Source organism: Lacerta agilis, chromosome 8 (genome assembly GCF_009819535.1).
Source record: "Lacerta agilis isolate rLacAgi1 chromosome 8, rLacAgi1.pri, whole genome shotgun sequence".
Lineage (NCBI taxonomy): Eukaryota > Metazoa > Chordata > Lepidosauria > Squamata > Lacertidae > Lacerta > Lacerta agilis.
In genome coordinates this window covers 51,700,547-51,725,919 of record NC_046319.1, presented here as the reverse complement: position 1 = coordinate 51,725,919, position 25,373 = coordinate 51,700,547, and the positions used below count along the sequence as shown (strand labels likewise).

At 47.2% G+C, this 25,373-nt stretch overlaps 1 protein-coding gene across 1 annotated transcript in view; it reads left to right on the top strand.

The window, feature by feature from the left end:
• Positions 1-12,253: 12,253 nt before the first annotated feature.
• The window catches only part of DOK4 (docking protein 4), a 51,227-nt gene continuing 38,107 nt past the window's right edge, over positions 12,254-25,373 (top strand). Inside the window, exon 1 of the mRNA XM_033157441.1 lies at positions 12,254-12,382. The gene's annotated coding sequence lies outside the window, so the exon portion shown is untranslated. The remainder of the gene's footprint in view (positions 12,383-25,373) is intronic.

Below are 25,373 nucleotides of genomic sequence, written 5' to 3'. Positions count from 1 at the left end.
ACACGGTTTCCGCAAACACAGCACTCCTCTGGAAGTTAACCACAATACCTCTGACCTCAACCCAGATAAATGGAGATGATGAGTGATTCAGAGGGGGGGGGGGATCAACACATTGGAGGGGGGAATCTCATTGTTGAAATCCCTGGGGTCCAACCGCCAAAGTGGTTCTTCCATGTCTCAGGAGTTGAACTGATGATTGAATAAAAGATCTAGTGATGGAAGAGACCAATGGTATAGGGAGAGACACCCTTGAAGATGAATCTGATCCTCTGAGAGTGCCGTGTGTGTGTGTGTTTATGTATTTGTATATGATTTGTATTATAAAACTTGAGATAGCCATGGAATCCCAGCCAGCACTGCCTTCCTGGTGTCACAAAAAGAAACAGCAAGAAGCTAGAAAGTCCCCAGTCCAAATTTACAACACCCTCTACCACAAACCTGCAGGCTTCCAATTCTCTTATTCTGTGCAACAACTACAATATGGAGATGATCACACTCGCATGCCTTTTGAGGTTGCAAGGATTGCAAGATAATATATGTAAAGCGCTTTTTAGGACTTGAAAGCTCTATATGAGGCTAATTAATATTAGTATTGCAGTAACAGCCCCTCACCCTATTTCTGAGTAGTTCCTGCCTAATGCCCTCTGCCAGTTCATGTGCATTCTGCTCCTAGGTATGTGGTGTGAAACTATGCAACTTGCTCCCACAGGAGATGCAGTGATGGCCACCAACTTGGTTGGCTTTAAAAGATTAGACAAATTGGTGGAGGAGGGGGCTATCAATGGCTATTAGCCACCATGTCTATACTCTGCCCCCACGGCCGGATGCAGCAATACTTCTGAATGCCAGTTTCTGGGAACCACAGGAGGGGAGAGGACTCCTGTGCTCAGGTCCCGCTTTTGAGTTTACCACTCAGGCATCTGGTTGGCCACTGTGAGAACAAGACTAGATGGGCCCTCTTTGACCCAATAAAGCAGGCACTTCTTATGTTTTTATGAGTTTGCATCATTGCTTATAAAAGGTAGCACAACCAAACCGAAGACCGTCCATCAGCCATGTGTGATGGTCAGTGAGATGCTTGACAACCTGCCCGTTTGTGTATCAGAACCAGGAGTACATGGAGCCCCTGGTGGGTGGCCATACATGGGCTGACGGGATGCGCTCAACCTGCTAACTCACAGGTTCTGTAGGCCCATTGCCATAGCATTGTGGACTGCAATAATGGGGGAGCCTGCTCACCCCCATCTGCTGAAATTTTGCCTTCTCTGCAATTCTTAAAAGGGCGTGGACCATCTCAGCTTCTAGACCCAGAGACCTGCTGGATAGTACCAGTAATGCATTCGTGGAATTTGACACCTGGTGTCAAATTTCCCATGCAACTCCATCTGTTCCCCCACCCACCCTTTAAACAAACTCTTGGGGCTGCATTTGGCAAACTCCGGGCAGAAAAGGACAGAGGGGGACTTGTGGGACTGGGCTTTTCCTGTATGGGTCCCATTTCTTGGCTCCCTCCTTCCCAGCCTGTAAATCTCTGGACCCTCCCTATGTTCCCTCATCCCATGCTCAAGAATTCCAAATACTTTGTGGTTGCAACGCTGACTCTTGGAATCCAATGATCGAGTGCATGGATATGCACGTGGTTTGCATTAGGAATTCAGGCTGGTGGATTTGGGTTTCTAAATCGGACATCCTTAATGCAGAATTTGGATTTGTTTGGTGCAGAGTGTGAGTGGCCCTTTATTTAACTGAGCTGGTGCTCCCACTGCTCCTGATGTGATGAGAGGAGGCTGGGTGAGGCTCAGGGGGCCACAGCTGCCTCTGACAGGTATCATTTACAAGCAGTATGGCAAACGTTCAGTCAACCTTTTGTAATAATAAAACAGAGTTTATACTGAATGCCTGCACGAGGTGTAGTTCAGTGGGAGAGTTGGATATTGGAGAATAAAAGGGTGTGTGTGTTGTCATCTCTCGAAGCAGCAACTAGACCCCAGGACTTCCCTGGAGCCCCAGGACCATGTTTTTGTCACAAGGAAGGCCGGACTGTGTCCCTCAATGGCGTCATTTGGCTGCTGTAGGCTGCCAAACAAGCCTCTCTGCCTGACTCAATGTTCAGTCAGCCGACCTTGAGGACCAATTACAAGGCACCACCAGACCTCATAAAACCCCAGCCTCAGAGTTTGCTCTGCAACTCTGAGCAATTTGCCCTAATGGAGGGGACCACTTCAGGTCATTGGCACATGCAACCTAATCCTTGCCCTTTCTCATCTTGACACATTAGGAAGAACTTTCTGACAATAAGAGCTGTTTGACAGTGGAACAGACTCCATTGGGAGATGGTGGACTCTCCTTCACTGGAGGTTTTTAAGCAGAGCTTGTATGGACATCTGTCAGGGATGCTTTAGCTGTGATTCCTGCATTGCAGGGGGTTGGTCCAGATGACCCCTGGGGTCCCTTCCAGCTCTACAATTCTATGGTTCTATGATCCCTCTCTAGGTGTGGCATTTAGTTAAGCATCTGGGGCAGTAGAAGCTGTAGAATGAGCAGTTCACCCCGTTTTGCTTCATGTGGCAAGTACCTTCTTCCCAGTCGAACATCATCTCATGCACCCTTTGGACAGAGAGGTCTCTGGTGAAGAAAGAGCATTTGGGTGCCCTCTGCCATCATCTAGCAGCACCCTTCTGAGATCTGCTTTTTTGCAGGGGAGGAACAGGGGTCTCCATTTGACAGCCTTTCGATTAATGTTCTGACAAAATCAAATCCCCTTTCTCCCCCCCCCTTTTTCTGTGTGTGCACAAAGGATCTTTTCCATGAGTTGCTCCATGAATAAAACATCATTGCTTGCAATTACCAGGCTCACCGAAGCTCGTTTGGCTTTACGGCTAATATGGTTCTTGGAGATGAGCCTAAAACAATGGTTAAAAATTAAGCAATAATGGCCCGTGATAACAGTTTTATAGCAAATGTGAGGTTTATATTTCCATCATTGCCGAGTGATGTAATTGGCGTGAGCTCACTTCCTCCACACACAGAGACACACAGTCGCTCAGAGGCTCCCACCAATCATGCAGGAAACCTAACAGGGTGGAAAAATAGCAGAGTCTTGCGGCACCTTAAAAGACGAACAAATTTATTACGGCAGAAGCTTTCAAAGGCTGCTCCTCCATGGGAGTGTGCTCCGTCCCAACATAGTGCCTTGCCAAGAAGGGGCACTTTAAAGGAGTGGAACAGGGGATGCTGACATCTACACTGGCCCCTGCATCTCCCGTCCAAAATCCTGATTTAATGGTGATCGGGCCCTTGTAAAAGCACAGATGGGCCCTGAGGGAAATATTTACTTTCCCCTTAAGAGGATCCAAGGTTTGGTTCACATAGTATAGTGGCAGGGCGGGAGTTGATTCTGTCTGATCAGATCTTGCATTGCAGGGGGTTGGACTAGATGACCCTTGGGATCCCTTCTGAAAAATACTGCTGCTTTCCTCTGCGCTTCCAATATTGGATAGCTTTAGCATGCTCAGCAATCAAAAGTTTTGTGTTTCTTTAGTAGGAAATGTGTGTGTGTGTGTGTGTGTGTGTGTGTGTTGTGCATTGTGCATTCTGCGATTTCAATTTTTGACACTGCTGGGAAGGAACCATTGCTTAATTTTGTTTATTTTTTGCATTTATAGCTGACCTTTTTTCTCTAAGGAACTCAAGGTGGTGTGTGTGATTCTTCCCCTCCTCATTCTATCACAACAATCCTGTGATGTAGGTTAGGTTGAGAGGCAATAACTGGCCCAAGGTCACCCAGTGGGCTTCACCCAGTAGGGGGATTTGAACCTTCATCTTCCAGGTCCTAATCCATCACTCTATCCACTACACCACACTGGTTCTCATTTGGAACACAGGAAGCTGCCTTATACAAAGTCAAACCAGGGTTTCAGGTAGGGGTCTCTTCCAGTCCTCCCGGGAGACTCCAGGATTGAACCTGGGACCTTCTGAATGAAAAGCACATGTTCTGCCAGTGAGTTACAGCTAGTGGGAGCTCCTGTTCCTGCCATGTTTGAACTGTCATATATAAAACCTTTGCTCACCTGTTTCTGATCACCCTCACCTGTAACCAGTGATAATGTAGAACCACACCTGTGACAGGCAGGTGGGCAGATCAGGCTGCCATTGCAGATGCATCTCAGAACAACTGCAGTCACACAAACTGGGTGGGCCACAGGGAGGCATTGCACACAGTGCAGCGGTGACAGTCCCAAGTAAGCTTTAAATAGCGGTGATGAGGCCTAGGGACAAATATGCCCCCTGACTCTATCCAGACACATCAGGGATGAATGCTCATTAAATCCCACAATCAAGCAACATGGCTCCCCTAAAATAAAAGAGACCTGTTTGCAGAATCAAGGTGAGGGTGGGACTCAAGAGCTTAATGCTATAATGCTAAAATTAATAAGCTGTTAAGTTCCTTTCTGTTCAAAGGCTTTGGGAGAAAAAGAGAGAGAGATAAATAAGTGTTTCCTCACATTTTCTCTAAGCTAAGATGTCCCAAAAGCTGAAACCTTTACTCATCAGGTAGTCACTTCATCCCCCTGATCATTTTGGTTGCCCAGTGTGGTGTAGTGGTTAAGAGCGGCAGACTCGTAATCTGGTGAACCGGGTTCGCGTCTCCGCTCCTCCACATGCAGCTGCTGGGTCACACTTCCTTGAAGTCTCTCGGCCCCACTCAACTCACAGAGTGTTTGTTGTGGGGGAGGAAGGGAAAGGAGAATGTTAGCCGCTTTGAGACTCCTTTGGGTAGTGAAAAGCGGGATATCAAATCCAAACTCCTCCTCCTCCTCTTTTCTGAACCCTTAAGTGTTGAGTGTTTGGAGGCGAGGTAAAAAGCCTTGCTCCTTCCAGTGGTGGCTGGTGCCCATCAGGCCTGATAGGGCAGAAGGCAGGGAGACCAACAGTAGGTGGCGCCACAGCCAATGACAGGCAGGCAACAACAGGTGCAACCAGCTAATTCTAGATGTGTTGCCCGCCTCCTCCCTGCATGTCCTACAAGAGCAATATTGAGACTAAAGGGGAGGAAACTGACAGACAGAGTTGCTTCCTGAACCAGTTGTATGTAAAAACACAGGCAGATGGGTGCTGGCCGAGGGCACACTGAGGTTGGCAGGGCAGTGCTCCATACGCCCTCCGAGACCAGCCTCCACTGGTTCCTTCCTGCCAAAAGGATAGTCAAGATGAAAGCAGGAGGTTTTATGGGTCCACAGAGGGAGAGCAAAGCAATCCTTCCTTGGCAGGCTCAGTTCAAACCCATTTTGCCTGGAAGGAGGTGGTCTTCTTCATGTTTATGCCATGCAAAAGTGACGGAGAGGGAGAGAGAGCCACAGAGCCCTTCTCTAACCAAGGGCCGAGAGGAAGCAGGGAAGGCAACAGTATTAAAAATTGATATTTCAATGAGATAATTCTGCTAGCTCTGGCTTTTAATTGATTGCCTAAAAGGAAGCGCCCTTGCTTGTTGTTCTTTTTTATAATAATAAAAAATTGTGGCAAACATTAATAAATTTTATAGCTGAGTAAATCAAGCCCAGAGTGGATGAGGTGTCCCCACAAATCATAAGCACCAGCTCAGACAGCTGCACAGAGCCAGGTTGGGAGGAGAGTTTTCATGAGGTAAGCTGGTCTTGGGAAGGATGGGGCTCAGATTCCTTGTCCGTTTGCTGTGGAAGCAATTCCACAGATAAGGAAGGGCCATAGCTCAGCAGCAGAGGAGGTCTTCTTCACAGAGGAGATCCGAGGTCCAATCACCAGTGAAGCAATGAGCTTAGCCGCCATTTTGACCTCCATTGCAGGAGTAGCAGAGAGTTCAGTAAAGTTTGTGCCTCAGGGTTATGTTCTGGCTTCAGGCACCAGGCCCACTGGCAGACCAACTCTGTGTTACAAAGATGTCTGCAACCGTGACATGAACGCTGGCAACATCCACCCTGCCACGTGGGAATCCCTTGCAGATGATGACAGCACCTGGAGACAGGGGGTGTAGTTGCAGCAGTGACCAGAGCAGAACTGAGTGCTGGGAGGAGCACAGAAAGAAGAAATGCCATGGTGCATCTGCAACAGCATAACCGGACGTCTTTACCTGCCCCACCTGTAATAAAACATGTCTCTCCCATATCGGTCTCTACAGCATCAGCTGTACAGGCGCTACAACGCTCTAACAGTTTGACTTCACCCCCAAAAGGTGCACTCCTCCATTGTCTCCCGAAACGGATGCCAACCATTTGTGCCTTGCAGTATTTTGCATGGCTTGCAACAGCAAAAATTACAGGTATGGTTCCTTATGACTCTATGCCTGTGTGTGCGCGCGCACACACAGTATAAAAGATACAGGCAATGCCCATAAACACGACTACACCTCCAGGTTTCCATGGGCACAGCTATGTTTGTTTGCACATGGTAGCCAGTGTAAACATGGCAACTGTGAGTGAGGTCTCAGCAGACACCTGTGGCAACAGCAGATAGATGTGCAGTGTGTGTGCACCCCACCCCACCCCGCCAACAAGTTAGTGGGTGGGGCTAGCCTGATGGTCACTTTAAATCAGCTGTGGACAACCCTTGGCCCTCCAGATGTTGCTGAACTACAGCTGCCATCATTCCTATCCATTGGCCATACTTTCTGGGGCTGATTTCTTGGGGTGCTTTACATTGTGGGTGCAAATGGGAGGCAGCTGAAATTTGAGTGCAATTTTCTGCTGCACATGTGACCACGCTTTCAAACAAGGTCCATGGGGCCAATTGGGCCCAGTGGGCCTCCCCATTGGGCTGGCGAGGCTGTCTTGGTCAAGCCACGGCCACCCGCCATACACCTAGCGTTGCATATGATGCCAGGCATGGGGCAGATAAAGGAGGGCCGGGGGGGGGGGCACTTTTCTATCTGAAAAAAGAGATGGTAGAATCTACCATCAGTAATTTGGGGGGGGGGTTGTAACTGAACAACTGCATTTGCTGGTGGCTTTTTAGTGCTTGTCACTCTGCATATATTACTGTCTTCCAATATGATGATTGACTCAATTGTCTCCCTTTAAGGGCAATATCTAATGTCAGTCACACTCAGTCTAAATGAGCAACAGGAACTTAAGCCCATTGACTACAGTGGACCTCCTCCCTTATGACTTAGCTGAGACCACCCGGAGTCTTTCAACATCTCAATGCCAAGTGGGGTTTCCTCCTCTCCTCCTGTATCTCACATACAGAATTTTGTGAGAGGCCTGTTTCCGAGAACATGCAGAGAGGATGCCACACCTATGAACTGTGTCCAAAGGCTACCATTTGATAGCGGCCTTTCCCCATTCCCCGGGCACATAATTCTGGGTGGGGAATCTATTCTCTGTGCTGCGCTGAAAAATTATCTTACAGTGGCTTTTGTCGTTTGGCCATTTGCCAACAGATAATAAGAAAATAAATGGCAATCTAATGTTATTAACAAAGAGTAAACATTTTGGTGAAATTCTGATGGGGGGTGTTGAGTTTTTGTTGGTACTCACCTGGCTTTTGTGCTGCCAAAGAGGAGTGTTTGTGAACATTCCTTTCTTTCATTCTGAAATTCATCCCACCAGCGCTGTGGGCTCTGTAGCCTTCCTGGCTGCCTACGCTTCAGTTAAAGCCCCGAGTAAGATAAGAGCCAATCTGGTGTAGCAGTTAGAGCAGGCTTTCTCAAAATTGGCCCTCAAGATGTTTTTGGCTTACAACTCCCATGATCCCTAGCTAGCAGGACCAGTGGTCAGGGATAATGGGAATTGCAGTCTCAAAACATCTGGAGGGCTGAGGTTGAGGAAGCCTGGGTTAGAGTGTTAAACTGGGACCTGGGGACGAGGGTTTGAATCCCCATTTGGCCATGAAGCTCACTGGGTGACTTTGGGGAGCCAGCCATTGACTCTCAACCTAACCTACTGCCCAGGTACTTGGAGATGCCACGAAGCTATGGCCCTCCCCCAGGGATGCATCTCAATAGATGAGCTTGAGTTGCCTCCCCCCCCTTTTTAGACATTAAGTGTAACAGCCACCCTACTTGCAAGTTTACTCTGAAGCAGTCCATTCCAGAGCTGCCAATGGGCTGCCCCTAATTCCAGATGCTGGACAGCATGTGAGGGGTTAAGGAGAGAAATGCTTAGCCCAGTCTGCCTGTCACTCATTCTGGCCAGGCCTGTTTCTTTTCTCCCTGCACCCCCATCTGTCTGCATTAAAGTGACAGGCTCTTTCAACCCTGGGGGTCTGACACACCCCCTCCCCAATGAGCTGGGGGAAGTAGTCAACCCTCCGATGGAGCCTGGCTTGAGGTTTCTGATGAAGGCCTTGCCCTTGATCCTATGCCTCCTTTTGCTCTGCTTCCTCCGCAGCAGCATTCCCTAACATGGTGACCCCTCCAAAGGTTTTGGCCTACATAGCCAGCATGGTATTGTGTAGAGCCCATGTGGTGTAGTGGTAGAGGGTCTGACTAAGACCCGGGAGACGAGGGTTCAAATCCCTGCTCAGGCATGGAACTCTCTGGGTGGCACTTGGGCCAGTCATAGTTTCTCAACTAAGCTGTCTCGCAGGGCAGTGGTGAGGATAAATTGGGTAGAACCATGCACGCCACCTTGAGCTCCTTGGAGGAAAGGAGAAGTGCAACAAATAAATGAATACAACTCCCATCAGGCCCAGCCAGCATGACAATGTAATAATGATTATGTCATGTTTAAAGGGAAGCCATAAAAACCATCCTGAAAGCAAATTAATGCTACATGTTGTAAAGGTAAAAATAAAAAAGGTTAAGGACCCCTGGACGGTTAAGTCTAGTCCAAAGCGACTCTGGGGCTGCAGCGGTCATCTTGCTTTTCAGGCTCAGGGAGCCGGCGTTTGTCCACAGACAGCTTTCCGGGTCATATGGCCAGCATGACTAAACCACATTTACCTTCCTGTCACAGCGGTACCTATTCTTAGCACATCCAAGCGGTACTTGCACTGGCGTGCTTTCGAACTGCTAGGTTTACAGGAGCTGGGACAGAGCAACAGGAGCTTACCCTGTCACGGGGATTCGAACCGCCAACCTTCTGATAGGCAAGCCCAAGAGGATCAGTGATTTAGACCAGTTGTACAGCCAGCCCATAAGCCAATCTGCATAAATCCTCAATAAACAGGTATTTCGGAGAAGCCCAGAGTAAACAGTTGCACAATTTCCAAAATGGTGGATTTGCCTCATGCTGCCTAAGGGAATGGTTGCTGGCCAGGACACAGAACTTATCATTAATAATAATAATAATAATAATAATAATAATAATAATAATAATAATAATAAACGCCACCAAAAAAACCTTGTGAAAGCCTTCAAGACGAGGCTGTGTGTCAGGTACTCATTCCTCTGCTTCCTATTGAAAAGGTTCTCCAGGATGTCACAAGCTGTTAGTGCTTTTCCTTTTGGTTCCTTACAGGATGTTGCCAGAAATAAATGTTTCAGGAAGCATCTCCATGCTTAGTAGGGAGCCTGGGGAACGGGAGGGGTCACCAAAAAAACAAAACAAAAACAAAACAAAACAGGCTTCCCAAGTTTCTGTCCCTGAGAGAGATCCTCTGCTGTTAAGGCCTGCATAGAAGACAAGAGTTTTACAAAGTTAAGGCTTCCTTATCAGTGGCCACAGAAGATACCACAAGAAACTGGCAATATTATAAAATTAAACTTGTTTTTTAATTTTTTAGTGTTCAAGACATAGTGTACTATCTAGTGGGTTTGAAATGCTCAGCATCAAGATACCAGCAAATGATAATCTCGGCAGATCCTCCCTTTCTTATGTATTCGCACCCATCCACTTTTCCATGTTCCAGAAACGACGTAATTAAAGCTGTACAAGAAACCACAGGATGCTGCGATATCAAAGAGAAAGCAGAGTAAAGAGTAACAATTAAAAAGAGGGATTGAAGGAGAGAACGTCTGGTCGGCGTGAAATGGTAGAGGAGTCAAATTTCAGTCAGCCGTCCCAAAACTATTCCAGAAACGATTCCATATACTACAAAAGAAGTAAACCAGACTCCATTTTTAAAATGGATTCTCTGTTTGGCTACTAAACTAAGGTTGCCAGATTTTTTTCAATGAATCCGGGGACACTTTTCAACTTCAGTAGATTTTGTATGAGGACCGATTTGTAAACCTGGGAACTGTCCCCAGGAAGAAGGGACATCTGGTAACCTTATACTAAACACCACACAAATAAACAAACAAACAAACCCCCAAACCTCTATTAAAGGTACAGGAGTAGCCTCAGGCCCTGGGTCTGACAGCCCCAATTAAAGGGGGTGGGGAATGCAAGTTCTTCTTGCCAACTTGTGATTTCACCAGCATGGCGTAGTGGTTGAGAGCACATATTCCTTCGTGGGCAAATTTCTGGAAGCTGCAAGTCAGTGGTAGGTGGGGCTTGAGTCAAAAGTGGGTGGGGCGATATTTACCGGTATTTACCTGTATTTGTTGCATTGTTCTGTACGACTTTTACCTGTGTACAGTTGGGTACACATTGGACACGCAAAAGCCAAAGTTTTATACACACTCATTCAGCATCATTTTATCGTCCATCAAGATGCATTATCACAGTTCAAGGACACAGCCCAGCCATGCAAAAGCATTTTGAAAGGATGTCTAGTCTGGGAACAGTCCCAAGGACTGGATAGAGAAGCCTGGATAGCTTCGTATGTCTTCTGGAACAGAAGTTCCTTTATAGTTGGGTTAGAAAACTGATTCAAAACTGGTCATGGACATGAAGCTCACTGGGTGACCTCAGGCCACTTACAATCTCTCAGTCTAACCTACCCCGCAGGGTTGTTGTGAGGATAAAATGGGTGGAGACAAAACCATGTATGCTGCCCTTAGCTTACTTATACTTAATAAATAAAGTAGCTGGTTTAGGAGAGGTTTTGACTAGAGGGCGCAGAGTGTCTGGACAGATTGTGGCAAGTCAGGGCCACAGCCTGCTAGATTTTGATGTGTCTCAGGTGGTAAACCCTGGTGAATCAAGGTGTGCGGGGAGGGGATTAACAAACAAATTCAGAACTCCACAGCTCAAATACCTGATTAAGCAAAATACCGGTATCTTAAAGTAGATAAAATATCCAGGTATTTAACCAACCCTGGACCAGCATATGCAAGCTGGAGGTCTACATGGGCTGGTGCTGACACAGCATCCTCCTCCACCTTCTTTCCAAGATAAGTTTTCTAGTCAAGAGTTTGAGGCCAGGACAAGCAGGTACTGTATGCCCTTACTGATGAGCAAGTAGGGTTGCGGTGTCTTCTTTTTCCAGGTCACACCCTCTTTTTCAGGGGTAACGTTTGAGACAAATTGCATTTATTTGCTTTGAATAGCCATCATAGTGTCCTCTATTTTGCTCTTCAAAATATGGTATGTTGCCTTGTGGGTGCTTTTATCGTCCTTATTTTTTTATTGTGAAATCGTTTTCAGATGCTTCAAAGGATAAACAAATGCATGCATGAAGCAAAACGGTGCCAATCCCCAAATGCATGTGCTTACATGGAGGTAGGAGAAGCAAATTCAACGCCGACTCTCCCAACTGTGATGATTTCACTGAGTTTAGAATGTGAAGCTGCACATGGCCAGAGCTTACCCCTTCCATATCTTGATTGCCAAACCGATTTTTAAAATTATTATTATTTTGCCCTAACATACCAGGAAGGCGAGAGGCGGTTGCAGCACACGGCACAACAGTTGCAAAGTGGGTGGGAAGACGAAGCAGAGAAACGTTTAGCGGGGGCTTTGCCACTGAAGTCCTCCACGTGGTCGTCTAAAAGCCGGCATGTGTGTGTGTGTGATTAATAAGGCCAGGAGATTCATGGCCTAAAAACACCGGACCCTGGGCCAATTTCTGTAAGCTGCGTAGCCCGTGCAGCGTTGCAAAGCCTCGTGGGACGGTGCAAGAGGCCCTTCCCGCTATGCCTCTGCCAGCCGCCTCCCTGCTCCCTGTTCAGAGGATCCTGCCCGAGCTCGGCTGGACACCCCCTTCCCCGCTGTGGCTGCCCAGGGCAAGCGCCCCCCTTCCTCCTTCCCTCTCCTTTGGCGCAGGCTTTGGAGAGTCCAGGAGGCGCGGCGAGGCCAGGCGAGGGGCCCTCCCTTCTCCGGGGCTGAGTCTCGACGTGTCTGGGACAGATTAGAGGCGAGCTGCGGAGCCGGGCGAGGCAGCGGCGGCGGCGGCGGCTGCAGGCTGCGGAGCCCCAGAAGCAGCAGCAAGCGCACGCGCTGGCGCCGGGCTTGGCTGCTGCCCGCGCCCCCAAGCCAGGCCGGGCTTGCCACGCAGCGCGGGAGGAGGAGAGGCGCCCCAGCTGCGCGCTCCGACGCCAGAGCGCACCACTGGGGGGACGGACTCCGGGAGCAGGGCGCAGGTAAGCGCGGAGCTGCAGCTGGCCAGCCTTTTTCCCTACAAAGAAAGGTGAGGAGGGGGCCGCCCGGGGTCTCCTCCCCGTCGCCGTCTTGCCCCATCTCCAAAGGATGCTCCCCGGAGTCTTCACGGAAGGGTGGGATGCTGTTTTCTCGGGGGTGCATCCCGCCCTCGCAGCCCCGATCCGGGACTTTCTGGCTCAGCTGCAAGCGATCGGAGGGATCGGTGATCCCCGAAGGGTTGGCAGGAGAGAGCCCCTCTTCCTGGGAACCGCGCGCATGCATGCGCGTAATTCTCAAAAATCCTCCGTGCCGTGCGCTCTCGATGTGTGTTTCGACAGGACTATAAAAAACTGGTCACCCCACCCGCAAAACATAACATGCACCCCACCTTTCCATGCCCTGCTTTTCTATGTTCTTCCACCCTCGTTTCCTCCAAGGAGATTAGAGCGACAGTCCAGCTTCAAAACAGCCCTGTGAGTAGGCCAGGTAGTGCCATGAATACCCAGCATCGTTCCCACCCCCGTAGACAATGTCAGTTTCCGAGTCCTATCATTTGTGAAATGGACACCATGGCAACTTTAGTAGCATTGTTTGTTTGTTTGTTATTTCGTTTATTTGAAAGCGTTTCTAAACTGCTTGATATTTTTTTGAAATCTTGTAAGTGGTGTTGTACAGAATGCAACATAAAAACAATTTACAGCTCCTTTTTAAAAAAAAAAACACAATACAGTATGGGGAAAAAACAGCTGGGGGAAAGAAATTCAGGAATAGTTTATGGGTTCGGAGAAGGCTGGCCAAAATTTTATTTTTACAAGCTGTCTGAAGCCATTTGAGGTGTAGAGTTTTGACACTTTGAAATGTGTATTGTTAGGACCCACTTTATTTTTGTGATTGTTGTTTTAAACTTGTTTTTGAAATTGTGTTTTAAGTGTTGTAACCTGCCCTGGGACCTTAGGGTGAAGGGCGGGTAATAACAATAACAATAACAACAACACCAACAGTAATGTATGGAAGTGGGAAGGGGCAATGGCATGAAAGTCTGTTTTTGAGTCATTGGTGTGATAATCTGTAGGATGTGGTTCTATGAGTGAACTTTCCCCAGATGATCGTAAGTGATTTTACAGGTCTACAGAGGGACATACTGTCTTTCCTTGTTGCAGAGGGGTGAAATAGGCCACTTTGCTGAACTAGGGACGCTACGTAGATCCCCTAAAGATCAAGTAACAATAAATGAACAGGAGTTAGAAAAGAATGCTAGACCACGTAGTGTTTTCTTTTCAATATGGAATAAATGAGTATATGTTTTCAAGATGGGCAGATGAACAGCCAAGTATCCATTTGCCCAGAGGGTTAGTATGGGCAGTAGACAAGGCAGATCAGCACTGCTCTAACTTCTCGTTATTTATTTAAAATATTTTTATATTGCCCTTTGTCCAATAGATTCCAGGGCGGTGAGCAACACACTAAAATATGCAATAAAACCATAGCATGAGCAAGATAATTTGAGGCTACAGTTAAAATATACAACAGACAATGCCATTACAACAAATTAAAATGTCTGAGAAGACGGTACTAACTTGGTACTTTAAAAAAATGTAGGCGGCAGGCAGGTTGGAAAAGCAAAGGACACTTCTAATAAGAAAGGCGGTTGGAGAAGAGCTTCAGCAGAATATCTCATGACACAGGCAGGCTCATTGGTCGTGTCACTGCGGCCTAACACAGCAGAGCACATTTGGCTTATTTGTTGGCGGTGAAGGAGAAAACAGGAGTGGTAGGATTTTGCTTTGCTTTGAGTGTTTCTAGATGGGGGCTTAATTTGGAAAACAGGACATTGGCAGCCTTAAAAAAAGGTGCTGTCCCCCCCCCCCTGGAAATGGTAAATCTGAATGAAAAGGAGAAAGAAATATGGACTGACATTTTAATGCCAATGACATCATGCAAAAATCTTGCTTGCATGAGGAGCACCGATTGCTCAATGAACACTTCTATAGGTGTCCATTATTTTTTCAGTATAGTTGCGGTCAAATTCAGATTTATTAGTAAGGTAAGCAAATACAGGCTGTAGCCAAACAGAAACACAGGAACATAAATGATACATAAGAATCATACATAAAGATAAAAACTTGACCTATACAATAAATAAAACATACTTTTTTTTTTAGAGGTCTTATATCGTATCTCAAAGGAGGACACATGACCTTTGTCTGAGCAGCTTTCACTGCAAATTTAGCTGTATTAGACATTACCTGTCAGAAGCGGACAACAGATATTTAATCTTACCACTATCACTGAGGGTAGCAACCCCCCCTGAAAAGATCTCTAAATATTTTTGCTAGGGTGGTGCATGCAGCTTACATTATAGCATATAGTGGATGCAAAAGCGCTGGTCCCTGGGAATTTTTTTGAAATGCTTCCAGAAAATTAAACTATAGTCTGAAAACAATAGTACAGTAGTAGGCCATCTGAGTAGTGAGAACTGGAAGTTCTGCTTTTGCTTAAATCAGTTTTATTTATTGGGTTGTATCCAGAGTTAGTCATACCTCAGGAAAGACCCACTGCAATTAATGGAGATGACTAACATAGGTCTATTCATGTTGGGCTGTCTACTCTGAGTAAAACTTAGAATCGCTGAATCATAGAATTGTAGAGTTGGAAGGGACACATCTAGTCCAACTCTTCAAAGCAGGAATCGCAACTAAAGAATCCCTGACAACATTTACACACACACACACCCCGGGGCTCTTCACATGCTTTGGAGGGCAACTCCTATGTTGGAAGAAGATTCAGGACCAATAAAAGGCAGTCTTTCTTCATGCAATGCATAGTTAAACTATGGAACTCACTCCAGCAGGAGGCAGTGATGGCCACTAATTTGGATGGCTTTAAACGAAGATTGGAAAGGTTCATGGAGATTCATGGAGAAGAGGGCTATTGATGGCTACTAGCCATGATGGATATGTTCTGCCTTCACGATCAGAAGCAGCAATGCTGGAAACCACAGTGCCGGGGGGTGGGGAGGGCTCTTGTGCTCAAATCCTGCTTGTGAGCTTCTAGTCGGGCCATCTGGTTGGTATCTGTGAGAGCAGGACTTGATGGGCCATTGGCCTGATCCAGCAGGCTCTTCTTGGGTTCCTTCCTGACTCTGTTGGCCCTGTTGGCTGGGCTTGTTGGGTGTTGCAGTTCAAAACATCAGGAGGGCACCAGGTTGGAGAAGGCTGGCCTGCCGACTTCTGAAAACAGTTTTAAGAAGAACCGCTATTCAGTGTTACGTTTTACCACCACCAGTTACTTGCTTCCCCAAGATTGGCAAAAGTTGTAGGTTTGAGAAAATGCTGAAAGTTCTGTTTGGGGATCCCCAGCTGCTTCACTGAACTTCCTTTCCTGGGGAAGGTTCCTTGGGGAAATTCTTGGCAGATGAAACTGATTAGACTTGTGCTATAGACACGTTAATTGTCATTAATTGTTGCGTCCTCTGCAAAGCAAGCCAGGAAATCAGTGGCTCCTGCTGCCTTGCATTTTGCTCTGGATCAGGCCAATGTTTTACTGTTCTCTGTTTTGTGTTTGTTTGATTTTAGTGGCTTTAATGGTGTGTTATATCTTTTTTGCCTTCTTGTTGGTACCATGGTGTACCAACAGGAGTCGACGGCCTTGCTGAAGTTAAGCAGGTCTGGGTCTGGTCAGTGCCTGGGAACGCCTTGGGTTCCCTGATGGAAGAACGGCCGGATATAAATGTAACTAAATAAATACATTTTAAGGCACATTGAAGACGAATAATGGAAGGTCAGTATGTTGGTTTTTAGAACAAACATCCCATATGTGAAGCATCCCATATCAGCCAAAAAAATAAGCCAATGGGCACACATATTGCCCCAGGGCACCCCAGAATCTGTGTTACAAAAAGCTGAATTCTTTTACTTGCACGACTTATAGAAATTGAGTATATTTGCCAATTTTTCTCTTACTTTTTATAATTCTGCTGGGAAATCCTTTGAGATCTCCTGAGTGGCAGAATCCATGTGTTTAGAAGATGGGGGAAATGCGATTGTCCTAAAAATGGCAGGCTTCTGTGTTTCCCTCAGCCTTGATTCTTTTCATATACTGTAGTGTGTGTGTGTGTGTGTGTGAGAGAGAGAGAGAGAGAGAGAGAGAGATACTTGTTTCAAAGCAAGCCCTAGAAGGACATAGATTAAATTCCTTTCCACTTTGGGAGTTGTTCATTCTATCTAAGGATCATTCTGGAGAGATGGAGTCTGGGGGTGGGGTGGGGGGCTTCCGGAGTCCTACAGCTGTCTATTTTTCACCCCCAAAACACCGATAAGATCCCACTGGCATGGCAGGCTGGGACTTTGCATCTGGGAGACAAGAAGTGAGTGTGCGGTGGTAGCTCAGATAAGATTGACAAAGCTGCTCTGGCAAAGGGAACAGGAGATCGGCTGGCTTTTACTGTCCCAAAGATAACATCGCAGGGGAGTAAGGAAGAGGAATGTGCTGCTGCCCTCCGGCAGAGATAGCAGGGCTGCTGGTGGAGAGCAGATAAGATAACCTCCTCCTCCTTTGCTTTGTCTCAGAGTTATTTGTTAACCCCGCAGGGCGTCTCTGCGAGAGTGCTTGTTCTGAAAACAATGTAAGAATGTGTGTGTACACACAAAAACAGAGACCTGTGGCTGCTTTTAGCTACAGGTGAAGAGGAAGCTCAGGTGAAGTCAAAGGCATCACAACCTCCTGCTCCTAGCAGAATATTTGGGGCTGGTCTCTCCCCCCCCCCCCCCCGCTCATCTGCATCAAAGGGCAGAGTGATAAATCTTGCGATTTCTAACCTTTTTGGTTCATACTTTAAAATCAAAGTAATATGAATAACATTGTGTTTTAATTGTTGTAACCTGCCCAGGGGAGCTTAGAGTGGAGGGCAAGTAATTAATAATAATTTTAATGGGCTTAAGCAATTCCCCCCCCAATATCTTCCACCCCAAATCACCAGCTATCAGGCTGTGTTCTTATGTTAAGAGCTGATGGAACAGTTTGCGGGCAAAACATACCGGTATATTTAATTTACACAAACTAACGTTGTTAGCCTAGCGGCACCATGGTCCCAGAATAGCTGGGCAAACCCAGCCAGATGGGTGGGGTACAAATAAATTATTATTATTATTATTATTATTATTTTCAGAGAATTAATTTGATTCACTATTGGTCCTTTTATTCTGTCTATTGTGGTTTTATAATTTTATGATGCTGTCATGATTTTATTATACATGGCCATGAAATTGTTTTTTTGAGTTTGTTGTTTATAAACGTGTCCATTTGTAGAGGTATACTGTACAGTGGTGCCCCGCTAGACGAAAAACTCGCTAGACGAAAGGCATTCGCTAGCGGAAGGCTGCCCCGCAAGACGAAAATGTCAATGGGGCTGCCTTGCAAGACGGAAAGAAAAAAAAATTTAGTCGCGAAAACCGCTTTCTGCCTTGGTGCTTCGCTAGATGAAAAAATCGCTAGACGAAAACACTCGCAGAACGAATTATTTTCGTCTAGCGAGGCACCACTGTACTGGGGTCTGTCCCAGAGCATCAAATTTCCTGGTGCTCCGGCCTCATCTAGGCACCTTTCTTGGTGCAAGAGAGATGCCACTTCAACTTCTGGATACCTTTTTTTATCACATGGGTTATGGCCACAAACTTAAGTAATTGTTGTTGAGATTAATGCTTGCACTCTGGACTGCTGCCCCTCTTGGCTGGTAAAAACTAGCAGGGAGGGGACAACTGGCTGAGCCAGGGAGGTGGTTCCTCAGGGTTTATCCCCCATGCTGTTTAACATCTACAGGAAACCACTGAGTGGGGTCACCCAGAGTTTTGGAGTTTGTTTTCTTGTCTCAGTAATGGACTGGATAAGAGCCAATAAACTGAATCTCAATCCAGATAAGACTGAGACACTGTTAGTGGGCGGTTCCCTAGACTGGATGGCTGGGAGCTTGCCTGCTTTAGATGGTACTACACTTCCTCTGAAGGAGCGAATACATAGCTTGGGGAAACTCCTGGATCCTTTGCTGTCACTTGAGGCTCAAGTGGTCTTGGTGGTGCTGAGTGCCTTCCATCAGCTTTAGCTGGTGGCCCACCTGAATGGACATATTTATGGAGGATGGGGCTATCAGTAGCTACTAGTGATGATGACCTCAATGATCAAAGACTGCTGTGCAGGGTGTGTTAGTGTGGTGTGCAGGTAAACAGCAGGAGAACTGGTTGGACGCTAGTAGCAGGATGCTAGACCAGGAAGGCATTTTGGAGGTTGTTTCCAAATGCACGAAAATGAGGGTCCACGGAAAAGAGATTGCAACCACTGTGCTCCTCCCCCAGCACTGCTGCTGAGAGCTAAGCTATGGTTTGCCTTAGTGTGTCACTTGAACCCAGGCTCGTGGTTTGTTTCCTCCAGACAAACACCATGAGGTGTGAACTCAAGAACAAACCTTGGTTACAGCTCAACAGTTTTGACTGTAGGCAGACAAACCACGAGCCGAGTTCAGAGGGCATTCTAAGCCAAACCATGGGTTTAGCTCACCTTAGTACAGATGGAGGGCACAAGGAGAAGGGGACGACAGAGGATGAGATGGTTGGACAGTGTTCTCGAAGCTACTAACATGAGTTTGGCCAAACTGCGAGAGGCAGTGAAGGATAGGCGTGCCTGGCGTGCTCTGCTCCATGGGGTCACGAACAGTCGGACACGACTGAACGACTGAACAACAACAAAAACAACAGTACAGCGGAGTGGAAGCACTAAGGGGCAGGAGCAAAGCAGCCGCAGTCTCCTCCTCAAGAACTTTCATGCACAGCACATTCATGCTAAACCAATAGGGCTAGTCTACCCATGAGACTTTGGCCACCTCATGAGAAGAGAAGACTCCCTGGAAAAGACCCTGATGTTGGGAAAGATACAGGGCACAAGGAGAAGGGGACGACAGAGGATGAGATGGTTGGACAGTGTTCTCAAAGCTACCAACATGAGTCTGACCAAACTGCGGGAGGCAGTGGAGGATAGGGGTGCCTGGCGTGCTCTGGTCCATAGGCTCACGAAGAGTCGGACACGACTGAACGACTGAACAACAACAACCCATGAGGTGTGGTGAGGTGGTTGCCTCTAGTGACAAATGTCTCGGGCTGCCCTTGTAAACCATAGCTTGGTTTACTATTACATGCCTGCCCACCATGTGTCTGATCCGACAGGGCTTATGTCTTATATGCGTTTTTATGTGACCTGAATTTCTAATTTATATATAAACAAAGCAGCCTAAGAATCGGGGAGCAGGTAGGTTTAGGTAACATGGAGCACGATAGTGTGAAGTTAATGTAAAGTCCTGAAATAAAGAAGAAAACGGTATTCCAGATTATTTATTTAATAAACCATTGTTATGCCTGTTCAGCATATGATAAGACATGGAAGTAGGAGCACAATGGTTCCTTCGGCTGGAGAAGCAGAGCTTATAATATATAGATATAGATAATATAAATAAATCTTGGTCTAGCCCGAGGAGAAGGTGACCCTTAGAAGGTACACCTGACACTTTGTATAACTCCTGTTCATTTCAAGAGACCTTCCTGATTAATTTTGCACTGTTACCGACACAGCATCAGATTACAGAACTGTACACAAAATGTGTTCCAAAACTGGATTTTTGCACCAGACCAACCCCTTGCGGGGGATGTAGTTTTAAGGGAGACCCGAGAATCCCAGCCATGACCCTGAGGTCAACCTAGGACAGACATCTCTGGATACAGGCTCAGAGGAGGCCTGATATTTGTGTGTGCGTGTGTTGTGCCTGTGTATTTTGTCCTGGAGTCTGCAGGCAAAGAGAGGAGTGTTTAGCTTTGGAGTGAATCTGTTAGTTTTTGTACGATTATTGCCGCATGAATTATTTAACTTGGAGACTCTGCAACTCATTGTACGAAAAGAGGCTCCAGCTGGGCTGACGCCTTTGGTGTGTTGATGGAGGCGGCATAGAAAATCACACAAGGGGGCGGAGAGGTGATTGTTTTCAGGCAGGGTGTGTGGAATTGCTCTCTGACTCCTAAAGAGACTTTGGTTCAGAGAAGATCAGAGCAGCAGCGGGGTGGAGGGAGCCTGAGTTTGTTCTCAAAATGCATCAATTCAAGGTCATCTGCTGGAACTGAGAGGCAGCGGGTTTCTCCAAGGGAGCCCTTGGCTGGAGTCTCTGGGATTTGCGAGGGGAAGCTTCCTGCTTCTGAGGCTGGAATTTGATCTAGTTATCTACTCGGGAGAGACTTGAGTGCTTATAGATTCATAGAATTGTGGAGTTGGGAGGGATCTCAAGAGCCATCTAGTCCAACCTTCTTCAGTGTTTTCAGTCTTCTTCCAGCCAACCAGCTGTGCCCTTTTCCAAGACGCTCCATTACATTATCCCCCCATCCACCCAGCTTTCAGTTCCCCACCCCTAGCCGGCACTCAGCGATCTGTTTCCTCTGAGCATACAGCATCCTCACTGGCCTGTTTTATGGCCTCTTTAGCTTTGTTTCCTGAAGGGTTATTTTAAATTTTATTTAATGTATGCAAATCTTGGGGCATCCCCAGAGCATGTTGATACCTCCCTCTTGGTTCTCAGTAGCCCTACTTTGGCTACAGTTCTGTCTGCACTCATCCCTGAAGTTTGCTATTAAAAGGACCGAGAGGAGCATGCAGCATCGTCCCCTGTGATTGGCAGGCAGTTTCAGCCCTCTGGATTGGCTGTGCTTGGTCGAACTACTGGGAGCCTGCCTCTCTACCTGTTTCTAGTTGCTGCACTTGATATTCATGTTCAAGCCTTTGTCTCGGGCCTTTCATTTTCATGCAGCACCCTTGGGTGGCTGCCATTGCTCCAGAACCACAAGAGGGCCCACCAGCGTGGGCAGATGCCTTGGGGTTCCCCAAAGCAGGCACATCACTTTGTGAGCCGCTGCCTTTTTAATTCCCCACAATGCCCCCAAAGCAGGAGTCCATGGGGCCCCCTCCTCTGGTGCCTCCTGCAGTGGTGCCTGTGAAAGATCGCAGCAAACATCCCCTCCGAAATACACGATGTGCAAGGGAGGATATGCTTTTTCTGCTCAGTTTCTGTTTGCTTGGAGAGTTCAAAGGGCTTCCTGTATCCTGTGTCTGTGAATCCCAACAACCCTGGAAGACAGTTTAGTCTTATTAGTATCCTGCTGACAGAGCGGGGGTATCTTGTCTGTGGCCCCATAGGAGTGATTTCAGGACAAATATGAGATATAAACTGAAAAGAAGAATATCCTGGCTGTTGGCTCAGGCTGAAGTCCCAGCCGGTCCACCATCTTGTTCTCACAGTGGCCAAACATGGTTAATGTTTAAAGTCCTAAAGGACAAATAACTGAAAGACCACCTCCTTCCCTACAGACCCTCTCAGGGGCTGAGATCGGCAGATGGGGCTCTCTTGGTAGTTCCTCCACCCTGAGAAGCTTGGGGGTGAAGTGGCAGTGGTCCAGGGGGAGAGGGCCTTCTCTGTGGTGGTCCCTAAAGCTGAGGAACTCCCCACAGAGGTGCATCTGGTGCCTTCATTGTACAGCTTCCAGAGAATGCTGAAGATGCACCTCTTTACAGATGCACCTTTTGACACTTGAGGTGTATGTTTTTAGGACCCACCTTGTTTTTTTGGTAGTTTAGATTAGTAAATTGTTTAGATTGGTTTTTAATGCTGTAACCTGCCCTGGGATCTTAGATTGAAGGGGTGGAGGGTAATAAATGAATAAATAATAACAATATCAACAACAACTCCCACTGGGAAGCCCATGAGCAGGACCTGAGCGCAACAGTGCTCTTCGGCTTGCGATTCCCAGTAACCAGACATACTGCCTCCGACAGGGGAAGTAGCACACATCCATCACAACAATGTCCAGTCACTGATAGTCTTATCCTCTCTGAAATTGTCTAATCCCTCTTTACAGCTGCCAAAGTTGGCTGTAGCAGATTCCTCTGTGTGTTTGTTTGAGTGTGTGTGTGTGTGTGTGTGTGTGTGTTTGTGTGTGTGTGCGTGTGACAAGGGCCTTCCTTTTCTCTGTCCTGAATCTTCCAACTAGGGATGTTCTGACTGAATAAGGCTCCTCACGCCACCCCCCACAGCCCCTCCAACGCCTGGACGACTTTCGTTTCTGGGCCTGGTGATTTGGCTCTCTGCAGGCATCCCATCTGGCAAGGCAAATCCCCCCCCCTTTTTTTTCTTTAGAGGGCGAGTTTCCAACCACAAGCGTCCTTAGTTTCCCGAACGCTGTGTGGGGCCCTGGCTGCTCACTACTAAACACTGCTGTTTTGGACGGCTGCCGGTGGCTCTTGCAAGAGATGCCTTTCCAGCATTCCTCCTCTCTGGAGCCGAACAATGAAAGCTGGAGCTCTGACCTCATTGCTTTCCTACTCACTTTTGGATCAGTGCAAGTTGGTTTGCGGGAGGCCAGGGTCAGAAAATGACCATTTTTGAGGCATTGCCCTGTGATCATTTGTAGGATGTCATGCTATGAATATTTTGTTTTATTTTATCGATTGATTGCATTTATATCCCAAAGAGCTTAAGGTGGCGTACATGGTTTCGTCCCCTCCTCATTTAATCCCCACAACAACCCTGTGAGGTAGGTTAGGCTGAGGGACAGTAACTGGCTCCCAAGATCACACCCACTTAGTCGCCAAGTGGGGATTTGAACCCATGTCTCTCCCAGGTCCTAGTCTTACACTTGAACCACTACACCACACTGGCTCTCTAATGAGTAAAGTTTCCCCACATGATCAAAGTGATCTTACAGGTGCGCTGTACAGTGACAGGCAGTCTTTCAGGTAACCTGGTGACCATTCTGGTGGATCAGTGAATTAGTGAAGGGCTGATTCTGACAAGTGCTTGCACTCCACTTTCTCTGCATATGGTTCTGCTAAGCGTGATTTAATGAGTCTAGGATCCAGCTCATGAGACCACCCAGACAAATGCTGGAAGGAGAAAACACATTATGACATTAACCTTGCTGTGTGCATACTTGCAGAAACCATGCAGGAAAAGTCATTGCACAAATACGAACCATTCCACTGGAGCCTGAGGGATTACAGTCAGTGGGGATTGACTGGAAAGAGAGCTGCAGTAGCCTTTGCACTGGTAGGGCTGATGGGAGTTGTAGTCTGAAAAATCTGGAATGGCACTGGTTTGGGAAACTGGATGAGAGTGATGGAAGAGCACCCCTTTCCGCCTGACAAGAGCCCCCCACATTTTATCTATCTCCCTGGGTCCCACCCCATAGCTACCCAACTTGATTGCCACTTTTAAAAGAGAACAACCTGGATGCCGGGAAGAGTTAAGTTCTAGGCGCCAGCAACAACCAGCATAGGAGTCATCTTGGCGTTAGATTTCTTTAGAGTTCAGCATGGACACAGCTGAGGAAATACCTTTTGCTGTTAGGTTCCAGCATAAGATCTGAAGAAGTTCTGGCACAGAGTCCTAAAAGTCCGCTGTGGTTTTCATCTGATTTCTCAGAGCTTTTGGTTATGGCTAAGGCTGTGGTTTGCTGGCATGCAGGGCTCAGGATGCTTTCAGAGAAGTGGGCATTGGGACCTCTCTGCCATCTCTTCCCTTTTCGCCTGTACCTCCACGATCACTCCACATTTCTTGTGCTGCTACTGCACCTTTGGTGTAGGCACCCAGCTGCTTCTGTGTAGTACCTGCTGGGTTCCTGCTCCTACGTACTGGTACATGTTTGGAAGTAAGGAGCAGGATGTTGCTCTGCACCAGAGAGCCACACCTGCACAATTAGGGTTTGCAGTGTTATTGCAGGAAGATACAGTAAACAGGAGATGATGGAAGTGGTCATAGGATTTGGGTCCAAACACTATTTTGGGCTGGCAAACGATTGATTGATTGATTGATTGATTGCATTTATAGCCCACCTTTCTCTCCAAGGAGCTCAAGGTGGCGTACATGGTTCCCCCCTCCTATTCAATCCCCACAACAACCTTGTGAGGTAGGTGAGGCTGAGAGGCAGCGACTGGCCCAAGGTCACCCAGGGAGCTCCATGGCCAAGTGGGGATTTAAACCCTGGTCTCCCAGATCCTAATCTGTCGCTCTAACCACTATACCACACTGATTCTCATTATAAGCCAGGCTGTATTTGCACCTTTTGAGTTTTTAACAAGGGGCAGCAAATAAGGAGCTCGGAGCCTACATCAACCCTTCCATTTCTCCACCCACCTCCATTGGCAGAGAATTTTGCTAACAAATCAGAGCCAGGAGCCAACTCCCATCCTCCCCTCTGCTAATGTTCTTGGTGCTCTTGTCAAATCATAGAATCATAGAGTTGGAAGAGACCACAAGGGCCATCCAGTCCAACCCCCTGCCAAGCAGGAAACACCATCAAAGCATTCCTGACAGATGGCTGTCAAGCCTCCGCTTAAAGACCTCCAAAGAAGGAGACTCCACCACACTCCTTGGCAGCAAATTCCACTGTCGAACAGCTCTCACTGTCAGGAAGTTCTTCCTATTGTTTAGGTGCAATCTTCTTTCTTGTAGTTTGAATCCATTGCTCCGTGTCCGCTTCTCTGGAGCAGCAGAAAACAACCTTTCTCCCTCCTCTATATGACATCTTTTTATATATTTGAACATGGCTATCATATCACCCCTTAACCTTCTCTTCTCCAGGCTAAACATACCCAGCTCCCTAAGCCGTTCCTCATAAGGTATCGTTTCCAGGCCTTTGACCATTTTGGTTGCCCTCCTCTGGACACGTTCCAGCTTGTCAGTATCCTTCTTGAACTGTGGTGCCCAGTTTTGCAATAGGTGTGCAATCTTGCTGTGTGACTGTCAGGGACACCTGCGGTGCCTGCAACATCACTCTTGACACCAGACAAAACTCTCCCTCTAAAACGCTTCTCCTCCTCTTCTTTTGTTAAATTAATCTGTCCTGTTTGTTTTCTTTCTATAAAGAGTTATTGCCCGTTTATAAGTAGCCCCTCATTTGGTTGCCAGTGGCTAGT